Source organism: Thalassophryne amazonica, chromosome 12 (genome assembly GCF_902500255.1).
Source record: "Thalassophryne amazonica chromosome 12, fThaAma1.1, whole genome shotgun sequence".
NCBI lineage: Eukaryota > Metazoa > Chordata > Actinopteri > Batrachoidiformes > Batrachoididae > Thalassophryne > Thalassophryne amazonica.
In genome coordinates this window covers 92,169,989-92,193,505 of record NC_047114.1, presented here as the reverse complement: position 1 = coordinate 92,193,505, position 23,517 = coordinate 92,169,989, and the positions used below count along the sequence as shown (strand labels likewise).

The window sequence follows — 23,517 nt, the reverse complement described above, 5'->3', positions numbered from 1 at the left end:
AAAGAACATGCAACTGTTTAACCAAGCCATGACAATGTAAACATGACAAATAATTACCTTTTTAGACGGCTGTAAATGCTTTCTCCCTCTTGTTCAGCGCACGCGTGCCTGCTCAAACAGCTGCTGCTTGAGCAGTCCTCTGTGATTCATGAAGCGATTAGAGCCATTTCCAACAGCTATCTCGCAGAGAAAATGATTAATCTGCCAGAAAATAATTATTTTATATACGCAGCGTCCAGCGCACAGCGTGTGGCACCGGTGGAACAAAGCACAACGTCCAGCTGGGAACAGCTGGGAACACAGCATGTGGGATTGTCATGACCATGCGCATGCAAGTGTGTGCAACAAAGTCGTGCAAGTGTCAGGGGGCCTTAACTGACCACCAGAAAGCTATGAAGGAGGCAAAAGCTCCTCAGGAGTTTTTCCATTATAATTGGTGACCTCTCCTCACAACTGCTTGTCTTGTTGTGGAGTGCCATAGGGTTCTATTCTTGGCCCTATTCTATTTTTATTGTATGTGTTGCCACTGGGGTCAATTATAGCTGAGCACAACCTGTCCTTTCATTGTTATGCAGACGATCTGCAAATTTATCTGCCTATGTGGACTAATAGAAGTGATGCTTTGTCGCCATTAATTGTATTCATGATGTAAAGCAGTGACTGTACCAAAATTTCCTTTTCCTGAATGATGGTAAAACAGAGACCATTCTGTTTGGTTATTCTGGCATGTTGAATGTTGTCCTGTCAAACTGTGGTGCTCTGCCTAATTAATTAAATCCAGCTGTCAAGAACTTGGGAGATACTTGACAGCTGTTTGATGTTTTTTCCAGCTTCGTCTTATGGGTAAAGTAAAGCTCTTCCTCAGTAGACGTGATCTTGAGACATCCATTCATGCTTTGATCAGCTCCAGACTTGATGACTGTAATGCACTTTATGCTGGTATTAACCAGTTTTTTCTTGTACTTCTCCAACTTGTGCAAAATGCTGCTGCTCGTCTTTTAATGAACACTTCCAGACATGAGCATATTACTCCTGTACTTTACTCACTCTGCTGGCTTCCATTTCATTTTAGAATTGATTTGAAGATTTTAATCCTCTCCCTCCCAACTCTTCTGTACTTTGCTGCACGGTGAAACTGTCTGATAAGACCGATGATTAAGTTGTGCACATATTATTCATCACAGAACCTACTGTGTACAAACTGTATCTGCATGAATTACTGACCAATTCCCATTTAAGTCAAAATGGGAGCCTTGCTACTGTCAAGACATGACGTTTGTCAAATGTGTAAAAAAATTATAATTTTGCCTAGGAGGAAAAGGATTGTTTGTTTTTAAAGCTATTGATGGCCTTGCACCTTCTTACTTGTCTTAAATGTTAACTCTTTGCATTTACAGTAGGACATTACAGGCATCTGGTCATCTTTACTTAGATGTTCTGAGGTCAAAATACAAACTCTGTGGTGATTGTGTTTTTGTGGTAGCTGAACCCAGACTGTGGAATAAGCTACCTCTTGACTTACGCACTATTTCTGACCCAGCACTTTAAAAATCAAAGCTCAAGACTTATTTATTTAAACTGGCTTTAATACCTGGTGGTGCTGTTACCTGTTTTGTTTTAATGTGCCTCTTTAACTATACTGTATGTTTGCTTTATTTATGTAAATTCTTGATCTTTGATTTACTGTAAAACATTTTGGACACTGTCAGACTGCTGTAAGGCATATAGATTAAAATGGTGATTGATTTCTCCAATTCAACTAAGCTTTAAATGTGAAGCCATTATTTTCAGACCGTGTGAGTCACATTACTTTATACATGCAACATTTTAAACCTTTGCTGTGGTTGCCATAGGTATTAAAGGTATTAAAGGCACTGCACTGCGGTGGTTTGAATCATATTTATCTAATAGATTACAATTTGTTCATGTAAATGGGGAATCTTCTTCACAGACTAAGGTTAATTATGGAGTTCCACAAGGTTCTGTGCTAGGACCAATTTTATTCACTTTATACATGCTTCCCTTAGGCAGTATTATTAGACAGCATTGCTTAAATTTTCATTGTTACGCAGATGATACTCAGCTTTATCTATCCATGAAACCAGAGGACACACACCAATTAGCTAAACTGCAGGATTGTCTTACAGACATAAAGACATGGATGACCTCTAATTTCCTGCTTTTAAACTCAGATAAAACTGAAGTTATTGTACTTGGCCCCACAAATCTTAGAAACATGGTGTCTAACCAGATCCTTACTCTGGATGGCATTACCCTGACCTCTAGTAATACTGTGAGAAATCTTGGAGTCATTTTTGATCAGGATATGTCATTCAATGCGCATATTAAACAAATATGTAGGACTGCTTTTTTGCATTTGCGCAATATCTCTAAAATTAGAAAGGTCGTGTCTCAGAGTGATGCTGAAAAACTAATTCATGCATTTATTTCCTCTAGGCTGGACTATTGTAATTCATTATTATCAGGTTGTCCTAAAAGTTCCCTAAAAAGCCTTCAGTTAATTCAAAATGCTGCAGCTAGAGTACTGACAGGGACTAGAAGGAGAGAGCATATCTCACCCATATTGGCCTCTCTTCATTGGCTTCCTGTTAATTCTAGAATAGAATTTAAAATTCTTCTTCTTACTTATAAGGTTTTGAATAATCAGGTCCCATCTTATCTTAGGGACCTCATAGTACCATATCACCCCAATAGAGCGCTTCGCTCTCAGACTGCAGGCTTACTTGTAGTTCCTAGAGTTTGTAAGAGTAGAATGGGAGACAGAGCCTTCAGCTTTCAGGCTCCTCTCCTCTGGAACCAGCTCCCAAATTGGATCAGGGAGACAGACACCTTCTCTACTTTTAAGATTAGGCTTAAAACTTTCCTTTTTGCTAAAGCTTATAGTTAGGGCTGGATCAGGTGACCCTGAACCATCCCTTAGTTATGCTACTATAGACGTAGACTGCTGGGGGGTTCCCATGATGCACTGAGTGTTTCTTTCTCTTTTTGCTCTGTATGCACCACTCTGCATTTAATCATTAGTGATTGATCTCTGCTCCCCTCCACAGCATGTCTTTTTCCTGGTTCTCTCCCTCAGCCCCAACCAGTCCCAGCAGAAGACTGCCCCTCCCTGAGCCTGGTTCTGCTGGAGGTTTCTTCCTGTTAAAAGGGAGTTTTTCCTTCCCACTGTCGCCAAGTGCTTGCTCACAGGGGGTCGTTTTGACAGTTGGGGTTTTTCTGTAATTATTGTATGGCTTTGCCTTGCAATATGAAGCACCTTGGGGCAACTGTTTGTTGTGATTTGGCGCTATATAAATGAAATTGATTTGATTTGATTTGATTTGGTTTACCTCATTTGATTTTTCCTTACAGCAGATTTAAATCCAAACTCTTATGTGTTTGCACTGTAGACACTAATCCCACTTTATCATCTGCAGCTTATGTTCTGAAATTGCACCCAGTCCTGAAATGCTGGGATCCATTTTATTACATACAGTGCATCCGGGAAGGATTCACACACTTCACATTTTATGTTATAGCCTTATTCCAAAATGGAGTTAATTAATTTTTCTCCTCAAAATTCTACTCAAAACACCCCATAATGACAACATGAAAAAAGTTTTTTTTTTCAATTTTATTAAAAAAAAGAATCACATGTACATAAGTAGTCACAGCCTTTCCTTAATACTTTGTTGATGCACCTTCGGCAGCAATTACAACCTCAAGTCTTCTTGAATATGATATCTTTGGGCAGTTTTGTCCATTCCTCTTTGTAGCACCTCTCAAGCTCCATCAGGTTGGATGGGGAGCGTCAGTGCACAGACATTTTCAGATCTCTACAGAGATGTTCAATCAGATTCAGGTCTGGGCTCTGGCTGGGCCACTCAAGGACATTCACAGAGTTGTCCTGAAGTCACTCCTTTGATATCTTGGCTGTGTTCTTAGGGTCATCGTCCTGCTGAAAGATGAACCGTCGCCCCAGTCTGAGATCAAGAGCGCTCTGGAGCAGGTTTTCATCCAGGATGTCTCTGTACATTGCTGCATTTATCTTTCCCTCAATCCTGACTCGTCTCCCAGTTCCTGCTGCTGAAAAACATCCCCACAGCATGATGCTGCCACCATCATGCTTCCCTGTAGGGATGGTGTCTGGTTTCCTCCAAACATGACGCCTGGAATTCACACCAAAGTGTTCAATTTTGGCCAATCAGACCAGAGAATTTTGTTTCTCATGGTCTGAGAGTCCTTCAGATGCCTTTTGTCAAACTCCAGGTGGGCTGCCATGTGGCTTTTACTAAGGAGTGGCTTCTGTCTGGCTCCTCGACCATACAGGCCTGATTGGTGGATTGCTGCAGAGATGGTTGTCCTTCTGGAAGGTTCTCCTCTCTCCACAGACGAATGCTGGAGCTCTGACAGATTGACCACCAGGTTCTTGGTCACCTCCCTGACAAAGTTCCTTCTACTCCATTCGCTCAGTTTAGACGGGCGCCAGCTCTAGGAAGAGCCCTGGTGGTTCCAAGCTTCTTCCATTTATGGATGATGGAGGTCACTGTGCTCGTTGGGACCTTCAAAGCAGCAGGAATGTTTCTGTACCCTTCCCCAGATTTCTGCCTTGAGACAATTCCGTCTCGGAGGTCTACAGACAATTCCTTTAACTTCATGCTTGGTTTGCATGCTAGCTGTGATCTTTTATTCCTTGTTTCCTGTAACATTAATGTGAAATTTCAGGATTGGTTGACATTGAGGAAGTATAGACACACTTTGACGCTTATTTTACGGCATTGTCCGGTTTAAGGTCAGGGTTTTCATCAATTGAACTTTTTGCCAGTTTGTCAGCAGAAATGCCAAAATAAATGTTGAATTTAATTGGTACATTCCCACAATCGCTAGCACATTGATCTGTGTTGGCAAGAAGCAAAGTCAGAATCTATAGAAAGCCGTCCGATGCACTGCTGCTATTAATACCACAGTACTCCAGCAAAGTGTGGTAGGTAGCATTTTTAGCTTCACCGCTCAGAGCAGACGAGGCTCTAATACCTACGGCTCAGTGTCGGGCACCTACTCGCTAATGCGTTTTTTTTTTTTTTTTTCAGTAAACACTGCCCATCCCCCTCCCATCACAACACATTCAGATTATCATGCAAACACAGACGGCACATATTGTTTTGCTGAGTCATGCAATCTATCTTGTGTGAAATGTTCAAGGAATAAACATGTTGACCATGTCACAATAATGGAAACTTAAAGAAGATAAAAGCTGAAGCCATCTCATAGTGTTAAAAAGATAAAGGTGAACCTCATGTCACACTGTCTTACAGAATAAATGTCATTAGATTTTTTTGGCAATCACTATTTATTGAGCATCTACATGCTGTAGATCCACCCAAAAGTAGCAGTTGACCCTCAGAGGGGTTACTTTTTAACAGGACAATAACCGCATCACAATATTTGGGGATTTGGTTAGAAGTTTACATACACTCATCATGGGCATGAATATTATGGTAATTTTGGCCTTTTAATGATGTCTTTGAACTGTTCTTTTGTCAAGATCTGGATGCAGAAGTTTGAATTTATTTTGGATCTTCTCTAATTCAGACAGGGTCCTAATTATACATATAGGCTCAAATGTATATGCCCAGTGGTGGGCACAGCTCCGCTAATTAGTAAAGCTAACTTTTTGTTAGCGGATTAGCTTTTCAGCTAACTTTGAAAACAATCAGTGGACCAGTTAGCTTCTGCTAAATTTAGTTCTGCCAACTTTCAGGCCGCTAACATTATTTTACTGGTTTAGTGAGTAAAGCATAACTGTCAAAACATAAACCCTAAAACCATACATGTTAATTCCTATCTGTTGTCTGTTTTGTTGTCTGTGAGCTCAGTCCTCCCCCAGCAGAAGGGGGCGTGCTGCTGCAAAAAGTGTCATTTACTTTCCACATACAACAGTACAGGCAGTGGACAGGAGACATCAAACGCAGAGCACTTTTCACTCATGGTTTTATTTATAAGCCAAACTTATTCTGGACAGTTTACTGACATTAACTGCAACACTGTCATTTTTACAAAGTGAAAATATCAATTACTTTAAAATATATTTTAAAGTAGTGCGCAAATTCTGAAGGTTTGAGCGTTAACAGACACACACTAGCTGGGAGTGTGAATATCGACCAACGTGTGATTGTTGGTCGCAATTCATTGTGAATCACACTTCACAAACAAATTCTGTTTTACAACTGAAAAAAAAAAGACATATTTACAAATGCACATTTATTTGTAAAGACCAACACACACATTACAGTAACTTGTGTGTTGGTTTTTACAAATAAATAAACCAACCAACCAGTGATTGAGAAGAGACTCATTTTCCCCATAATGCCTTTTGACATGTCAAACCTTCAGAAATAGTGCATTACTTTAAAATATATTTTAAAGTAATTGATATTTTCACTTTGTAAAAATGACAGAGTTGCCATTCATCTTGATAAACTGTCCAGAATTAGACAGAATCTCTGGCTTGTTGTTTGTTTTGGCTTTGTGATCGCCTTTGATTTTACTCAGAAGCTTAAAACTGGCCTATTAGTTGCTGACAATGTACAGAGTCAATACTAAAAGTTAGCAGTTAGCGGTTAGCTGTAATGTCTTCTAAATTTTTTGTGGTTTATCTGTTTAGCATTATAAAAGTTAACATTTCAGTTAGGGGATTAATGTTATCAAAGCTAGCTTTTTGGTTAGCTGCACCTACTACTGCCTACGACTCTGCTACTATTTGGTTAAATGCCCATTAGCAAGCCTCGGCTTGACCAGACACTTTTAGTAGCCATCAAGAAGCTTCTGGCATAATTCTAAGTGGATATTTGACCACTCCTCTTGGCAGAATTGGAAGAGTTCATTTAAATTGATTTGTTTCCTTGCACAACCTGGCTTTTAAGTGTAGTTCCACAGATTTTCAATCAGGTTGAGGTCGGGGCTTTAGGAAGGCCATTCCAGAAGCTTAATGTTAGTCTGCTTTATCCAACCCACAACCAATTTTGATGTATATTTGGGAAAATTGTCCAGTTTGAACACCCAATTGTGGCCAAGTTGGCAGCAGGCTTCCTTCTTCATTATTCCATCCACTTTGTGCAATGCACCAGTAACACCAGCAGCAAAATGGCCCCAGAGTATGATGTTAACACCACCATGCTTGACAGTTTGTACAATGTTTTTAGGTTTGATAACCTCACCTTTACTCCTCCAAACATACCTCTTGTTATTGTGGCCAAATAGCTCAATCTTCATCCCATCTGACCATAAAACCTTTCTCCAGAAGACATTTGACTTGTCCATATGAGCAGCTGCAAATTTCAGTCTGTCTTGAAAGTGACAATTTTGGAGCAGGGGGTTATTTCTTGGTTGGCACATCTCAGTCCATGGTGACGCTTCACTGTGAACAGTGATGATGGTGTTCCAGCAGTTTCCAGTTCATGGCAGACCTGAACCTTGTTGTTTCCTGTGTTGAACATCCTAACCACTTTCCTGTCATCTGAAGGTGACAGCTTGGATGTTCTTCTAGACCTTGGCGAAATGGTGACACGTCTGACAAACTTATACTTCCTTATATTTTCTTGAACTCATGATCTTGGAATCTGCACTTGTCTAGAAATGGCTCCAAGATGCTTTCCTTGTGTAACCCTACAATTCTCCTTCTTTGATCTCCACTGAGTTACTTGGACTTTCCCGTTGTCCTAAGTACTGGTCAGCAAAATAAGTGCTGCAAACACATCCTTTTGATGCTGGCAAAAAGAAACTACCAGTTGTAGTTACTCGTGATCACTTAAGAGGACTTAATTCACCTCGGACTTGTCATGTTTAAAAACATAGTAGAACCTTCAGCACAACTTACTAAAAGATTTAATTGAATGTATGTATATATTCGAGCCTATATGTATAATTATGATCCTGTGTGGATTAGAGAAGAGCCAAAATAAATCCAAACTTGTTCACCCAGTTCTTGTTGTGTATTTTTAAGCCATTAGTGATGTATGTTGTACAATCATTCCAACCTGGCAAAAGAACAGTTCAAAGACACCATTAAGAGCCCAAAATTATCATGACATTCACGCACATGATGAGTCTATGCAAACGTCCGACCACCACTGTATACTTAAAAATCACACATTTATTACTAATAACAATATTTAGAATGGCTATTTATAAAGGACTTTCCCAGGAATTAAAGTATTAAACAAAAGAAACTCTAATAATAATAGAAAAAATGCCAATGATGAAGCGCACACTACAATAATGCACAAAAATCCAAAATTAGAGGTCTGATAGCACAGAAAAAAAAGGTGTGACTTATAGTTTGGAAAATATGACAATTCTTTATCTGTTAATTTCATATTTCATTGTCTTTAAAGCTTCTACCTTTGGGCCAGTGGGTGTATTCATGCACACCAAGTGGCGACCCAAGTGTAACTGCTCCCCCCCCCCCCCCCCCCCCACCACCACCACCTAATTTCTTCAATTCAACTTGTAAATGTGACTGTTGTTCACAATTGTGCTGTAAATGCGGAAGATGTAAGTGGGATTATGTGCTCCCGATCCGTCTGAATCACATGTGGCCTGTCTGTGCATGTCATGGGTGTGAACGAGCCTCATGGAGACAAACACGAGATACAGAAAAACTGACAGGCAGACAGGTCACATGATGTCATTATCTCAGCCTGTCCATACATCACAAAGAAGACTTTCAGTTGGAGACCTTTGACATATTTATATCCTGAGCGAGTCAGCCAGACGATGCAGGGAGACTCATGCTGCTCTGGGCAAATTCACATTTTACAAATGTTCTCGTTGTCTGGAAGAGATATGGAATATATGCATGTTTGCTGTGTTAGCTTATTCACACATTAACTTTTTTTGAGATTGGGGGGGGGGGGGTACGACGGGTCAGTCAGGAGAGTTTGTTTTCAGATTAGAATGCAGACAGTGGTTTCTGTGAGTTTCTGAAGCTCTCAAACTGATCAACATTGGGATCCATGGTGCCCTGTTAACCCAACATGAACATCTAGAGAAATAAGAGACTGTTTTTGATGTTATGTTTCAAGCCACACTTAATAATAACAATAATAATAATAATAATAATAATAATGTCAATATTACCTTGTGTCCATGCTTGAAATGGCCACATCTTCAGGTTATTGGTGCTTCAAGTAGTGAGCTAAGGCATTGACTGGATGGTTTTGGTTTTCTCGAGAGAATCACTGGGTGCTGTAGGGATGACTTTGCCTCAAATGGAAACCTGGATTGTTCTGGATATTAGTTGACCAACAATTTTTTTGACTTAACAGTTCCATTTTTCCAAATTGCCACAACTATGGTGTAGGTAGTGAATGGATACTGCATACTTATTCACATTTAAAGCCTTATTAAGTATATAATTTGCGCCATCTGAGAGAGGCTCTACACCTTTTGGATCCACATATTGCCGTCTTTCCCTTACAGTATTATAAGCCTGACAGCCCGCCAGGCCAACAATAACCTTTGTCTGCACGTCAGAAATAGTTTGTTCATAATGAAAACAAAAAAAATACCACCAAATACCTATTAATCTGGATGTTTATCATTTCAGCACTTCTGAAGACCTTTGATTCTGGTGTTCATTAACTGATTCTCTATACTAACTGTTGTTTTTATAGTGATTTGACTGTGTGCTAATTGTCTTATTGTTATTATTTTTTTTATCTTAATGGTGGTGAGCTGACAGCTACATAGTCCACATCAATTAAAGTTAGCAGTCACAGTTTTCAATAAAAGACATCTGATGTCAGAATCTGACATCTACTCCATAGATTTTGACTCCTATCTACAAAATTCAGACATTAAACTCCACCTTCAAATGTATCAGTGATGTAAAGGTTCTCAGTAATTCCTGTTTAACACCAGACATCTGCGCTGCTAAAAGCAAAGTGTTGTTAACTTTTTTGATTTTTAATGAGGTCCGTGTGATGTTTTGTCAGACAGCAGGTTGTGCCACTTTGAGATAAACACTTTCACAAGTGTTATCCTATGGGTCCCATCTCCTTAAGCAGGTTTATCTAAACTTCAGGGCCCATCAGATTTGGTCCCCTTTGGCTTTCAAACAAAATTTTGGAAGATGAACCTGTGATGTAATGCACTGGCAAAAACACACACACATTCCTCACATTTCAAGCTAAAATAACTCATTAACTTGGCACAGTTTTGAGAAACATCAAGTGAGTACTGAATGTCCTTTGACACTCCTGAGTGGAAAAAACCAAAGTCCTACATCCATCCTGGTGTGGTCACGTTGTTGCTCTGATCAGAGAGTCGTGTTTGCTGTCACTCCTTTTGTACATGTACTCGACACACATGGGTGGAGAGTGAATGTACACATGCAAACTGCTTGTCACGACATCTGCACACTACAGACTTTAGATGGTAAAATGTTACAAAATACTACTATCTGCCTCTTTACAGGTTAAATACGTAGATTGAAAAAATAATTACAGATATATGCATATTTGGACCACCTGTTTCAAGTCCAAATCCTCCAAACAAATAGAACAAATTTTCTGTTTTGGTGGAAATCCCATAAAAGTGTCTGTTTCCTTTTTTTTGACCGCAATGCATGTGTCCTCATAGTAGCATGTCAGACCATTTACGTTCACTCTACTGAATTCTGGAAAGCCTGTTCTTTCCCCTCCTGTATTGAGGTACTTTAACAGTGGCATTTTCCTGTTGCCACCAATATTAATCTGATGGTACACAATTGAGGAGCAAAGGGCATGATGGCGAGACTGATCTGGGCTTTGTGTGTATTTGCCTTGATGGTTTCCATGGCAGAGTCCAGTTTGTTGGTGCAGCACTATTTGCTTGCTGGTCTGTGTTTACCGGCCCTCAGTCGTGTCACCTAAATCTCATTTGATTATTAAAGCACGTGGTAACTTTTCAGCAGACTTCTAAAGGCTCATTTATCCTTATTGTTAAATGCAGACAGAACCTCAGGCTGGAGTGCGTGGGCTAAAATTTATATCATGTTATTATTTGAACAAGAAACATTCATGGTATGTATCACAGTATGTTTATTTTAGAATATCTGTATAAATGCATATGAAGAGATAAAGCGCCAGAATGGGAACGGCATGGCAGCTATGACATAATGTAATTGTATTACTACAACATACTACACAGTACAGCATTAATTTAAAAATGTTTATTGTGCAAAATTGCAATAAATACAGAAAAAAATCTATATGTATATATGCTTGAGACAATCGGCCAGGATTTGACGTGCTCAATCAATTCGTACAGCCCCTCGAACACACTCCTAATGCTTCAAATTGCGTGCGAATTGCTGTGCATATGTCGTACCGCATTCGTATGGCAGTTAGAGAAATGCAACTCAACCGCCATTTGAATGTTTTCCAACACGAGTGCAACAGGAACGTAGAGTGCGTGTGCTCTGGCCACGAATGTGCTGACTGCTGTGAGAATGCTGTACGAGGCGTTTGAGTGCAGCTCGAATTTGCACGACTGTCATTCAAATCCTCATTCATACAGCATTCAGGCTCATTCGTGCTCTAGTGTGATGGGGTATCACACTCCACAAGGTGACTTGATTTGAGGTGATAGTATACCACAATTTGTAAATTATAGTTTTTGCTCATTGTCTGACTTCTTAATCCAGACCATGTCCATGCACTGGTCGTTCCACCTGTCTCCCTCGTGCTGCCATTTTTTCCATTTGTAAAACAAAGCAAATTGCCATAGGTTGATGATGTAAAAACCTGCTCTACAACAAATTCATACAGACTGTGAATACACTAGAGAGCTTGGCAAAATTCTATGTGCATTAATGGTAAATGTCCATGAGGTGGAGCTATTGCTCCATTTCAAGAACCTTGAGTGCAGGCTGCTGTGGCACACGATGCTGAACCCGTTCCTTAAATTAGTAGATACTGTTTCTACTGTCCACTCTGCAAAGAGTGACGTGTCTGTACTCTGCCTTCCTTTCCTCCATATTTGTCTCCATTTTCTGAAAGCTTACAGATATAGATGAAACCGAGAAAAAGCACTAGAAACTATGGCTAACAATGGCAGAATATCTGATCCTCCACCTGACCGCTGCCTATGCTTTTATTTCTTTCATAGTAGAAATATTATTATTACATTATTATTATTAATATAAATATTATTATTACTTTTTGTTTATTAATTATATTTTTATTATATAATCTTCAAGTAATTGATTGTTGCCAAGCTTGATCTTGCCAGAAAATTTCGAGACGGTTTGCAGTGCCATCTGGTGGATGTTTTATTAACACCCGTGCCAATGTGAGGACGTATGGAAGTATGTAGAGTGGTAGTTACATCATAAATACCACTGCAAAGATGTTTCATCGGCATCGGAACGACTTTTTGATGTTGCATTTTTCTTAAATCTGTATGAGGTAATCGGACACAGTCCCTCAGGTGAGACTGCCTTTGTTGATGTTTGTGTAGACTTTAAATCTTGACTGTAAAAGTCGGTTCTGGGTGTGTGGGTATGTCTGCTTTTGACCAGACTGTTGCCTAGCAGCACACACATGACCAGTCTGGTGGTGGGTCAGTGATGGTCTGCGGAGGCATATCCTTGGAAGGATGCACAGACATCTACGTCTACAATGGCACCTTCGCTGCTGTTAGGTATCAGGACTAAATCCTTGGACTCATTGTGAGACCCTACGCTGGTCCACTGGGTCCTGGGTTCCTCCTGGTACACCACAACACCCGGCCTCGTTTAGCGAGAGTATGTTCCTAATGAAGGAATTGATACATGGACTGGTCTCCACACTCAGCTGACCTAAATCCAACAGAACACCTCTGGGACATTATGTTTTGTTCCATCTGATGTCACCATGTTACACCTCAGACTGTCCTGGTAGCCAAGAGATGCCCTGGTCCAGATCTGAGAGGAGATCCCGCAGAACACCATCCATCGTCAGGAGCATATCCTGACTGTGTCAGACATGCATACAAGCACGTGGGGCCAAACAAACTACTGAGTACATTTGGAGTTGCTGCAATGAAATTTTGCCAAAATGGACCAGACTGCTGCATCGTTTTCTCACTTTGATGTTTGGAGCGTCTTTGAATTCAGCCCGCTGTAGGTTGACAGTTTGCATTTCCATCAAACGATGTGGCGTCCTTTCGTTCCTAACACGCTACTATGTCCATATCAGGAAAGATACCCAGCAGGATCTTTTCCTATCGAGATCCGATGTGTTTTCCAAGTGTTCCTTTAATTTTTTTTTTTTTTTTTTTTTGAGCAGTGTGTGTGCAAATGTGTGTGTGTGTGTGTGTGTGTGTGTGTGTTTTTTATTTATTTATATATATATATATATATATATATATATATATATATATATATATAAAATTTAAAAACAAATCAGCAAGGCTCTGATCAGTCCTCAGCCTTCCTCTCTGGTTTTCTCCTGATAAATGGGTTAAAGTGTAGACTGTTTTCTCTCTGTCTCGGGTTAAAGTTCTTTTTTTTTTTTTTTTTTGCATAGTGTGCATTCTTGCTCACCAGATGTCATCCTGTTCTTTCTGCTGCACACTTTAGGCTGCACATGTGCACACACTGATGTCTACACATGCATTTAGTCCATAACTATTGATCCTCTGTTAAGCGTGTCTGGACCGCATGACCCGAGCGTTCTGATTGGACCCAAAGGAGGATTATTAGTAATAGTTGTTGCCAGTGAGAGGCATTGAATAAGTTAACTGTTCTCTCACTCTGCAAATTCCTGAGTAAAGTCCACTGATTGGTTAGATGAGATTGGACAAATTTTGTACTCGCAGCCAATGAGTTTAAGAAAGAATGAATAGTGAAGTGATCCTAATGAAGACCAGTGTTTACCATTGAACTTTGTGGAAATGGGCTTGAATCCTTTTGCACCGCAGCGAGCATCACTGATCACATAGGCTCCCAAGCAGAGAAAAAAAATACTCACCAGGGCTTGTTTAGATCAAAGAAAGGTCACTGTGGCTATTTATTGCATTTGAAGATAAGGCCATCCAACGAGCACAACCTTATTACACTTAATAACCCTGCAGGAGCTTTCGGTGCAAGAAAGTAGGAAGAATGCTGCAAGAAATTTGCATTCAAAGCTATTCATAGCTTAGCGGTTAGCACTGTTGCCTTGCAGCAAGAAGGACATGGGTTCGACTCCTACCTGTGGCCTTTCTTTGTGGAGCTTGCATGTTCTCTTTGTGTTTGCGTGGGTTTCCGCCAGGTGCTCCAGCTTCCTCCCACATCCAAAGACATGCAGGTTAGGTGGGTTGGAAACTTGAAAAAATTGTCCAGGTCTCACTTGTAAAAGAGATGTTGATCTCAATCTGGTTAAATAAAAGTTAAATATGTACAAAATACTGAAGAGACTCAGGATGTCCTGATCCGTGTTTTTTTTTTTTTTTTTTTTTTGCACCAGATCCCGATCCAAGTCATTGGAATTAGTAGTTAGCACTGTTGCCTCACAGCAAGAAGGTCACGGGATCGATTCCCACCTGTTGCCTTTCAAATTAAATTGAAATAAAAAGTAAAATTTTATACTGAAAATGTGCTAATACTGAGTCCAAATCTAATATTTTGTATTTTCCTAGATTGTACAGAGTCCACTAAAGTACATTAAAGTCAGTCCTGTGTATATGCTTGACAATTTAACATACATCCATTTTCTGAAACCACTTTTTCCACTTGAGAGTAAAATGTTCAGTTATTTTATTTTATTTTCTACACCTCAGTAAAGACAACTTGCATAAGATGTTTGAAAAATTATTCAAGGCCTTAACATTTGCTATTTTTTCCTTACTTTGTATGATTCTATTCTGCCCTTCTTATTTTTGTCTCACTCAGTGTGCATCCTGTATAACCAGCTTCTTATCTTTGTTTAAATAGGTTTGATTATTTCCACATTTCTGGGATTGCCCATTGCTAACCCTAAGGTGCATAAGGTCCTGGAAGCAGTCTTTAATAAGAAAATTAATTTAAATTTTAAAGACATGTATTTGAGTGATATAAGAGATGTACATTCTCTGAAAACTGACTTATACTTGATGGTAGTTTTGCTAAAGGCTGTCAGGAAGCGTATAACCTGTAAATGGCTAAAAAGGAAACTCCCACTATTGATGACTGGATTGACTTGGTATATGAAATTTTTACTTTGGAAAGAATAACTTTTAAATTGAAGTTAAAAATTGATATCTTTGATGAATATTGGTCAAAATGGTTAAAGTACATACCAGCTGTGAGGCCAGATTTTGTATGAGTGCGATATTGTTTACCTACTGGATATTTGCATTTTTGTTCTTGTTTGTGTATAAAGAAAAGGTCTGGTAAAATAATAAAATATAAATGACAAAAAAAAAATATATATATATATATATGTTTGATTGTGATACTGCTGATTATTGCTCAGAGCTAATACCTCATAGTTCGTATTTCATTCGCAGTTGGGCTCAATCAAATCAGCAGGTTTGTAAAACAAACTAAGATCAACCTGCTTTTGTGCAGTTTTAAGATTTGCTGCTGTGCATGTGGAATGTGAGTGAAACGTCAAGGTAAAAAGATCAGCTTTAGGCTCTGTACTCTCCAGGAGAAATGGCGTGATGATGCTTTTATCCACCTGAAAGGGCCTTTGAACTTTATCAGCACAGGAAGTCTTTCCACACTTCATCAGCGGGTTGGCTGCCTGCCACGGCTTTTCACATGATTATGTTCATCTGTTAAACTGTGAAGGGCACTTCAGGAGCATCTCATTGGTCGAGACTTTCTCCGTTAACTGGGTTAAACAGGCTGGTGCACACACTGTCCACACACTGCTGGAGACGTTCTTCTCTTTTGGCTTCACATAAAACCAGAAATATGGGCTGAGTAAAGGCAAAGATGTGCATTAAAGGCTATAGTAAAGAAGCTTGAATCTTCGACTGGACTGGGTCGCTTGACGCGAGGACGTTTTGCTTCAAATCGCAGAAGCTTCCTCAGCTAAAAATCTTGCTCTGGTAGTCTGACTTCTGTCTTGACTCTTGTAGAGAAGAATAACAGAAGCCACAAAAGCTGGAGTTTTAAACCTAACCAGACCCCTCCTACCGAGAGGCAGACGCTATTGGCTAGTGACTAAGCAATTGCTCTAATTCACACCTATTGTGTTCTAGTTAACACCCTCCTAATGACAGGGCAGCTGTCCCTCCTAACGATGGGACTGAAGCCTCTCCTGATGGCTCTCCTGATGACGTGAATGACTCATTACCATGAACAAAAGACTGAAACTGCTTAGACCTGAGTACCCCATTGTAAACAGGGGACAAAGCATGTCTCAGACCTCCTCCCCGGTTAAGGCTGGGTTTCAGCTGTTTCACATACAATGCTTCCTTCACTCCTCTCTCAAACCATTTCTCTGTAGTTGTGGGCACCTGTAAGGCTCTGTGTTGAAGAATCCTGATCACCCCGATGTTAAGACCCCATTGCACAACCATGGATCCTACAGTCTGTACATAGAGCTAGTGGAGAAGAGAGCCTTGACGTCATTTACGGGCATCTCTCCCAGTCACTGGTTCAGATATGTTGATGACACATGGGTTCAAATCAAGCAACAGGAAGTTGAGGCCTTTACAGAGCACATCAACTCGGTGGACTCCAATATCAAGTTCACACATGAGGATGCCAGAAACAACCATTCAGCCTTCTTGGACTGTGATGTTATGATTGGAGAGAACAGGCAGCTCCAGACAGGGGTTTACAGAAAAGCCACTCACAATGACCAATATCGGCTCTTTGGCTCAAACCAGCCCCTTGAACACAAGCTCGGGGTGATCAGGACTCTTCAACACAGAGCCCTACAGGTGCCCACAACTACAGAGGGAAGGGCTAAAGAACAACAACATGTCTGGAAAGCCCTCACAGTATTGTGGGTACCCACGATGGTCCCTGGATAAAGTGCAGAAGTCCCAAAGAACAAAGAGACCAGACAGACAGGAGACGAAGACAAGACGAAGAGGAGTGTCTCTCCCTTATTTAGCAGGAGTAGGGGAAAAACTACAAAGGATTTTCAGACAGCACAAAATCCCAGTTTACTTTAAACCTGTTAACACCTTGAGAGAGAAATTAGTTCACCCTAAGGACAGGATCCCTAGTTACAAAAAGAGCAATGTAGGGTATTCTTTCAGATGCCAGGAAAACTGGAACGAATACTACATAGGTGAGACTAAGCAGCCGTTACACAAAAGGCTATACCAGCACCGCTGAGAGGTGCCGGTGGACCTCAGTCTGCAGTTCATCTCCACCATAAAGACACTAACCACACGTTTGAGGACAAGGAAGTTAAAATCTTAGCCAGAGAAAAGAATTGGTTTGAGAGAGGAGTGAAGGAGGCATTGTATGTGAAACAGTTGAAACCCAGCCTTAACCGGGGAGGGGGTCTGAAACACGTTTTGTCCCCTGTTTACAATGGGGTACTCAGGTCTAAGCAGTTTCAGTCTTTTGTTCATGGTAATGAGTCATTCACGCCATCAGGAGAGGCGTTAGTCCCATCGTTAGGAGGGACAGCTGCCCTGTCATTTGGGGTCATTGACATGCTGGAAGACCGAGCCATGACCCATCTTCAATGCTCTTACTGAGGGAAGGAGGTTGTTTGCCAAAATCTCACAATACATGACCCCATCCATCCTCCCTTCAATACGGTGCAGTTGTCCTGTCCCCTTTGCAGAAGAGCACCCCTAGAATATGATGTTTCCACCCCCATGCTTCATGGTTGGGATGGTTTTCTTGGGGTTGTTCTCATCCTCTAAACATGGTAAGTGAAGTTGATTCCAAAAAGCTCTATTCTGGTCTCATCTGACCACATGACCTTCTCCCATGCCTCCTGTGGATCATCCAGATGGTCACTGGTGAGCTTCAAACGGGCCTGGACATGTGCTGGCTTGAGCAGGGGGACCTTGCTGCCCTGCAGGATTTTAAACCATGACAGCATCATGTGTTACTAATGTAATCTTTGTGACTGTGGTCCCAGCTCTCTTCAGGTCATTGACCAGGTCCTCCTGTGTAGTTCTGAGCTTTCTCAGAATCATCCTTACCCCACGAAGTGAGATCTTGCATGGAATCCCAGACCGAGGAAGATTGACAGTCATCTTGTATTTCTTCCACTTTCTAATAAATAATCATAACAGTTGTTGTCTTCTACCAAGCTGCTTGCCTGTTGTCCTGTAGTCCATGCCAGCCTTGTGCAGGTCTACAGTTTTGTCCCTGGTGTCCTTAGACAGCTCTTTGGTCTTGGCTATGGTGGACAGGTTGGAGTGTGATTGATTGAGTGTGTGAACAGGTGTCTTTTATACAGGTAACAAGTTCAAACAGGTGCAGTTAATACAGGTAAAGAGTTCAGAATAAGAGGGCTTCTTAAAGAAAAATTAACAGGTCTGTGAGAGACAGAATTCTTGCTGGTTGGTAGGTTTTCAAATACTTATTTGCAGCAGTAACATACAAATAAATTATTAAAAAAAAATCATACATTGTGATTTCCGGATTTTTTTTTAGATTATGTCTCTCACAGTGGACATGCTGAATTACTGAATTTTCATGCACCTAAGATGAAAATTTCAGACCCCTCCATGATTTCTAAGGGTGAGAACTTGAAAAATCGCAGGGTGTTCAAATACTTATTTTCCTCACTGTATGAGGTTGACCTTCTTAGTGCCAGGTTCGACCCAGTTTTGCTTTTTGCAGCGTAGGTTCACCAAGCTAACCCTAACCCGTTCCTGAGATTTTGGTCCAGATTGACACAATGGCATCATGCATTTACCCTTCACATATGCACAGGAGTAAAAACTCCGAAGATATTTCCTTTTTAAGCCCAGAAAACTCCTTCCACTTGTTGTAACAATGTGTTTAACGTACATAGTTAATTGCTCATGCTCGTCCACTGCTTAATTATCCAGAGTAAGGTAAACGATAATTAATAGTTTTCTTCATCTTCAAGAAAGGTATCAGAGGTTTGATGAGATTAGCACGCTGTCATTGTTTTCACAATGTCAAGGATTTGAAGTCAAATCTGACCCACCCATCGGTTGGCCAAAAATATCAGCCGATATGAGCTTTTCATGAATATATCAGTATCTGCTTTAATTTTTTCATTAACTTTTATTTCACTGAACAAACAATGCAAATGGAAATGGTGCAATTACATAGTTTCTTCAGCAGCCAGCATTATTTACGTCAAGCAAGGCTGGGACCCCATCACCCCTTGGCTACATTAAATACAACAGACAAAGTGATGAGCTGACGTTCGCTTCCATTCAGAGTGTCAAGAGACAACTGGTCACTATGCTGCCCAGCTCAGCGAAGCTAAAACAGACAAGAATATGTATACTTATTTATAATAAAGTTCATGTTTAAGCTGTAAAACATCATCTCCATTACATTTCTTTGTCTTAAGGGTTTGATAATGAAATGTTGGAAATCGTTGCCATTTTTATGTCAGTATTGACAAATGTATCAATTTTGTTAATTTTTGATTTCGTAATATTGGTGTCACATCGACTTCCCAAACCTTCATATCGGTCGGCCTCTAATTTGGTGGTGATGTGACTGACCACATGGTCCATAACAACACTGGCTATGTTTCAATTCTGAGGCTGCATCCTTGGAAGGCTGTATTCTACCAAGATCTGGCCTTCTCACACCTCAGATGCAGAACCGACCGTTCTGAAATGAAGTAGTCTTGCCCCCGGAGCATTTTGTGATTGCAACATTAGCTCCGCTGTCTATGGCATCACTTTCTGTCCTGCTTTGTCTTGACAACTGAATCAGTCTGCAGGAATCTGCTTTCTGAAAGTGACATACTTTGTTGTTCCAGAAGGGCAATTTAAGTTTTCGAGTGGGAAAACCAGTGGTGCAACATTTCTTTTAAGAATATTTGGATTGGAAACTGAACCAACTTGTAAAACGTACAAACTGAGTACTGTGCAAAAATCTGAAGAAGCCAAGTGTTTTATGTTCTTTCTTTCTTTCTTTCTTTCTTTCTTTCTTTAATAAATGTAGAAAAATGTAGACGAGTGGGTGAGTGAGTTATTTTATTTATTTTTTGTTTATTATTATCCTGTAAAAGTCTGATTCTTGCGTCCAAGAAAATAAATCTCCCACACACTAAACAAACTTTTAATTATGTTTCAGTGCAGAGAAATTTCACTATTTTAAAAAATGCTTCAGCCCAGCGAGCGGGATCAGGCAGTGACGTGACATTGTGGTGTGGGGCCACGAGGACCTCATGTGAGCAGAAACGGTCGTAACAGTCATGTGTTTAAAACAGTGGACCCCCCCCCCCCCCATGTGCACTTGACAGAAAGCTTGTGAAGGAGTGCAGCATTCACCATAAGGTGTGAATCATATCCTGGTTTTGTTCACGTCAGCGAATCTGCCAAAGCTTCTTTGGGGATTATTGTAGTTATTATAATAAGTAGCTTGTTGTTTGATTATGTCATTTTCATTTCCACTGTGCGTAAAGTGAGTTCAAAACCTGTGTGTGCGCCTCGTTTCCTCTATCCGTAGACCTTCGGGTTGGATCTTTGGCGTGTGACGTCAGATTAGTTTGGAATAGATTTATGTCAGTGGGTCACGGGCTGTCGCAGGGCATTGTGGGATTGCTGATCTAGTAAACTGTGGAGGATTAGGGTCAGCAAGAGCTCAAGAGCTGGTCCTTTTCTGCAGAATGTGTTGTATCACAGCAGATTCCATAGTGCTGGTCAGTAGAGCTGAAAGCAAATAAACGAAATTATTTTCAAATATAAAACAGAAATATCGACTGTGATTGTGATTGTGGAAGATACAAGACATTCTGCCACCAAAACACCCCTAACTCGTCGAGGCATCGACTCCACTGGACCTCTGAAGGTGTGCTGTGGTGTCTAACACCAAGGTGTTTGCAGCAGATCTTGTATATCCTTGATGTTTCCTCATGAGGTGACCGCTGCCGGGGCCGTGTGTATGGAGTCAGATGGGTGCCAAAATGAGGCTCGCGTGAAACACGCGTTCGGACTTATTATATTATTTTACACGTGTGTAGATATTAGAGGAGGGCTGTCAATCAAATATTGCTCTTCAGAAACAACCAATCACAGCAGCGCGAGTACCGACCCCTAGTCCCCTCCCCTATAGTGCCAAAACCCTCCCCTAATTTCAAGCGAGAGTGCAGAAATCAACTTCAAGAGGGCGGGGCGCTAGCCACATGTTCGCATGCTCACTCGCAGCGCCTTTTTCCTCACTCGAGGAGCAGTTCCCACTGAGTGCATGTGCAAAGAGTGCGTGAAATAATATAATATGCGCGGATGCATGTTTTACGCGAGACTTATTTTGGCACCGATCTGACGCCACAGGTGTGCTTACTTTCGAGTCACCTCTCCTTTCCCCCACCGTAATGGAGCGCTCGGTCTATCACGTTTACTTGCGCACTTTGCGCTCTCTGTAGCGTGGCCATAGGGCCCCACTCACGGTTTGGGGCCGTGTGACACTGATGCGACTCCCTGACATTCCTTCACTTTTTCATGCTTGTCGTTACATCTGTATTGATGCCTTCCTGGTTTTACGCACCGACGCGCCTGCACTGGGAGGTCACACCAGGATGAGAACTGGGATCCCTTGCGGTCTGTGTAGCCAATGAACAGTCACTTTTTCCCTGCTGCACACACAGAAGGAGACATGAGGCTAGCGGGTTCGAACTCGGCAGGTCGTGCGCTCATCGCCCTGCGTGCCACTTATTGGCTTTGTCATTCCAGCTGCGATTGTGTCTGTGAACAGAGAGCATTATTCATGTCCTCAGAAGGGGCAAGTCCTAATTGAAATTCTGGTCTTTTCCTCTGGAACGAATCTGGGACTGCTGACACACACAGACACACTGTATTATTCTTGTCCCGTCACCTTGAAAGCTCCATCCGCAGACTGTCCTCGTCTCAGCCCAGCAGAAAAGCCCCGCTGCTAGAAGAATTCATGTGTTGTATCGAGTGACTGAAAGGGAACAAAAGATCAGAGTAGTGGATTTACAGCACTATTCACTCTGGGTGGTTTGACATGAACTCCGCCTCTACACTGCAGTAACTAAAGGGCCGCACTGTCTGTGGCTGCGAGCCGCCGCTGTGTGTGCATGATAATGACTGGGTGAATGAATACGACTCATTCTGACAGAGGAGAGAAAAGTACAAGGAACCTCTTTTTAGTGTTTCCGCTTCACAGCAACCTGCTGCCTCGGCCTGTCAGCTGGCCTGGAGCGACGAACCACAGATTTATTGCTTTTGTTAAAGCTACAGTGTGTAGGATTTAGTGCCCTCTAGTGATGAGGTTTCCAGATTGCATCACACCATCACTAGTTACAATTTTGTTTGCCTGTCATGTTTAGGCATATTTATCAAAGGGGATTCACGCTCCCTTGCATTTTCTTTTGACAAGCAACATGTGTGATCCTCCATTTCACAAAAATAAGGGTTCTAATCTTGATTTGAATGTATTAGCCTGCAATAGCAACCAGTAGATGATGTATAGCAGAGCAAAAAGTGAGCTCTCTCGCTTTTTCATCAGTCTTCTAGCCATGCTGAAAAAATGTGAGTACGTATGTCCTTTAGCCCTTTTAAGCTAAAGTATCAACATGGCAGTGCAACATGGTGGCCTCCAGGACGGGGCCCGCTGCCATGTAGGTATGAAGTCTCATTCTAAGCTTTTGAAATAAACATCTGTTCATTGTTGCAGGTAGTTTACACACAAGGCACATGTGGTTATGAATACTATAACCCATCCATGCTAATAAACACCCCTAAATCCTACACAGTGCAGCTTTATGCACCTTTTCACGTGTGGTGGCTTTTCAGCCAGACAAGTCACCATGGATTCATTTGTCAGGATTTGTTTTTGCACCTGTATGATCCAAATTTAGTTATTTGCAGTAACATACTCGGAATCGACAAACACAGTCAAAACCAGCCCAGAGGGTCCTCAGTTCAAATCCCCATCTGACTGGAAAATCAATCCGGGCCCTTGGGCAAAGTCCTTAATCCCCAAGTTGCACACACTTTATATGGCAACAACCTGACATCAGTGTGTGTGGGTGGGTGGGAGAATGTGAGGCATCACCGTAAAGCGCTTTGAGCTTGAAAGTGCTATACATATGTAATCCATTTAGCATTTAAAATGGCCATAGCCCTACTTAGCTATAGTTAGGAATTATTACCCCTTATATAAAAGAATGCCCCCTAATTATTGACACCTTTATGCCTTAAAACATCTTAAATGATGACTTATCTAAAAATTCACCTCTTGTACAGTTGGTCGCGAAAGGGGAAACTATAGTTTCTATAGTTGGTCACCAAAACAGTTTTTGTACCATGCTATATATATTATTATTTCTGCTATAAAGTAGGGAATTTTAACATGGGCATCTGTGGGGGATTGCTCTCTTTTGGAGTCAGCTTCATGCGGCCATTCGGCGAAATGCAAGTTTTGGT

General features: G+C 41.1%; 1 protein-coding gene and 1 long non-coding RNA gene across 2 annotated transcripts in view; one reads left to right on the top strand and one right to left on the bottom strand.

The window, feature by feature from the left end:
* LOC117521913 (solute carrier family 22 member 23-like) overlaps window positions 1-23,517 on the top strand; it is a 97,852-nt gene that overhangs the window by 36,540 nt on the left and 37,795 nt on the right. The gene's annotated exons all lie outside the window — the stretch shown is intronic.
* LOC117521918 lies at window positions 539-8,366 on the bottom strand. Its single transcript, XR_004564089.1, has 3 exons — window positions 8,353-8,366; window positions 7,218-7,222; window positions 539-620 (listed from the first exon to the last, which is right to left on the bottom strand). It is a non-coding gene; the product is annotated as an uncharacterized LOC117521918 (long non-coding RNA).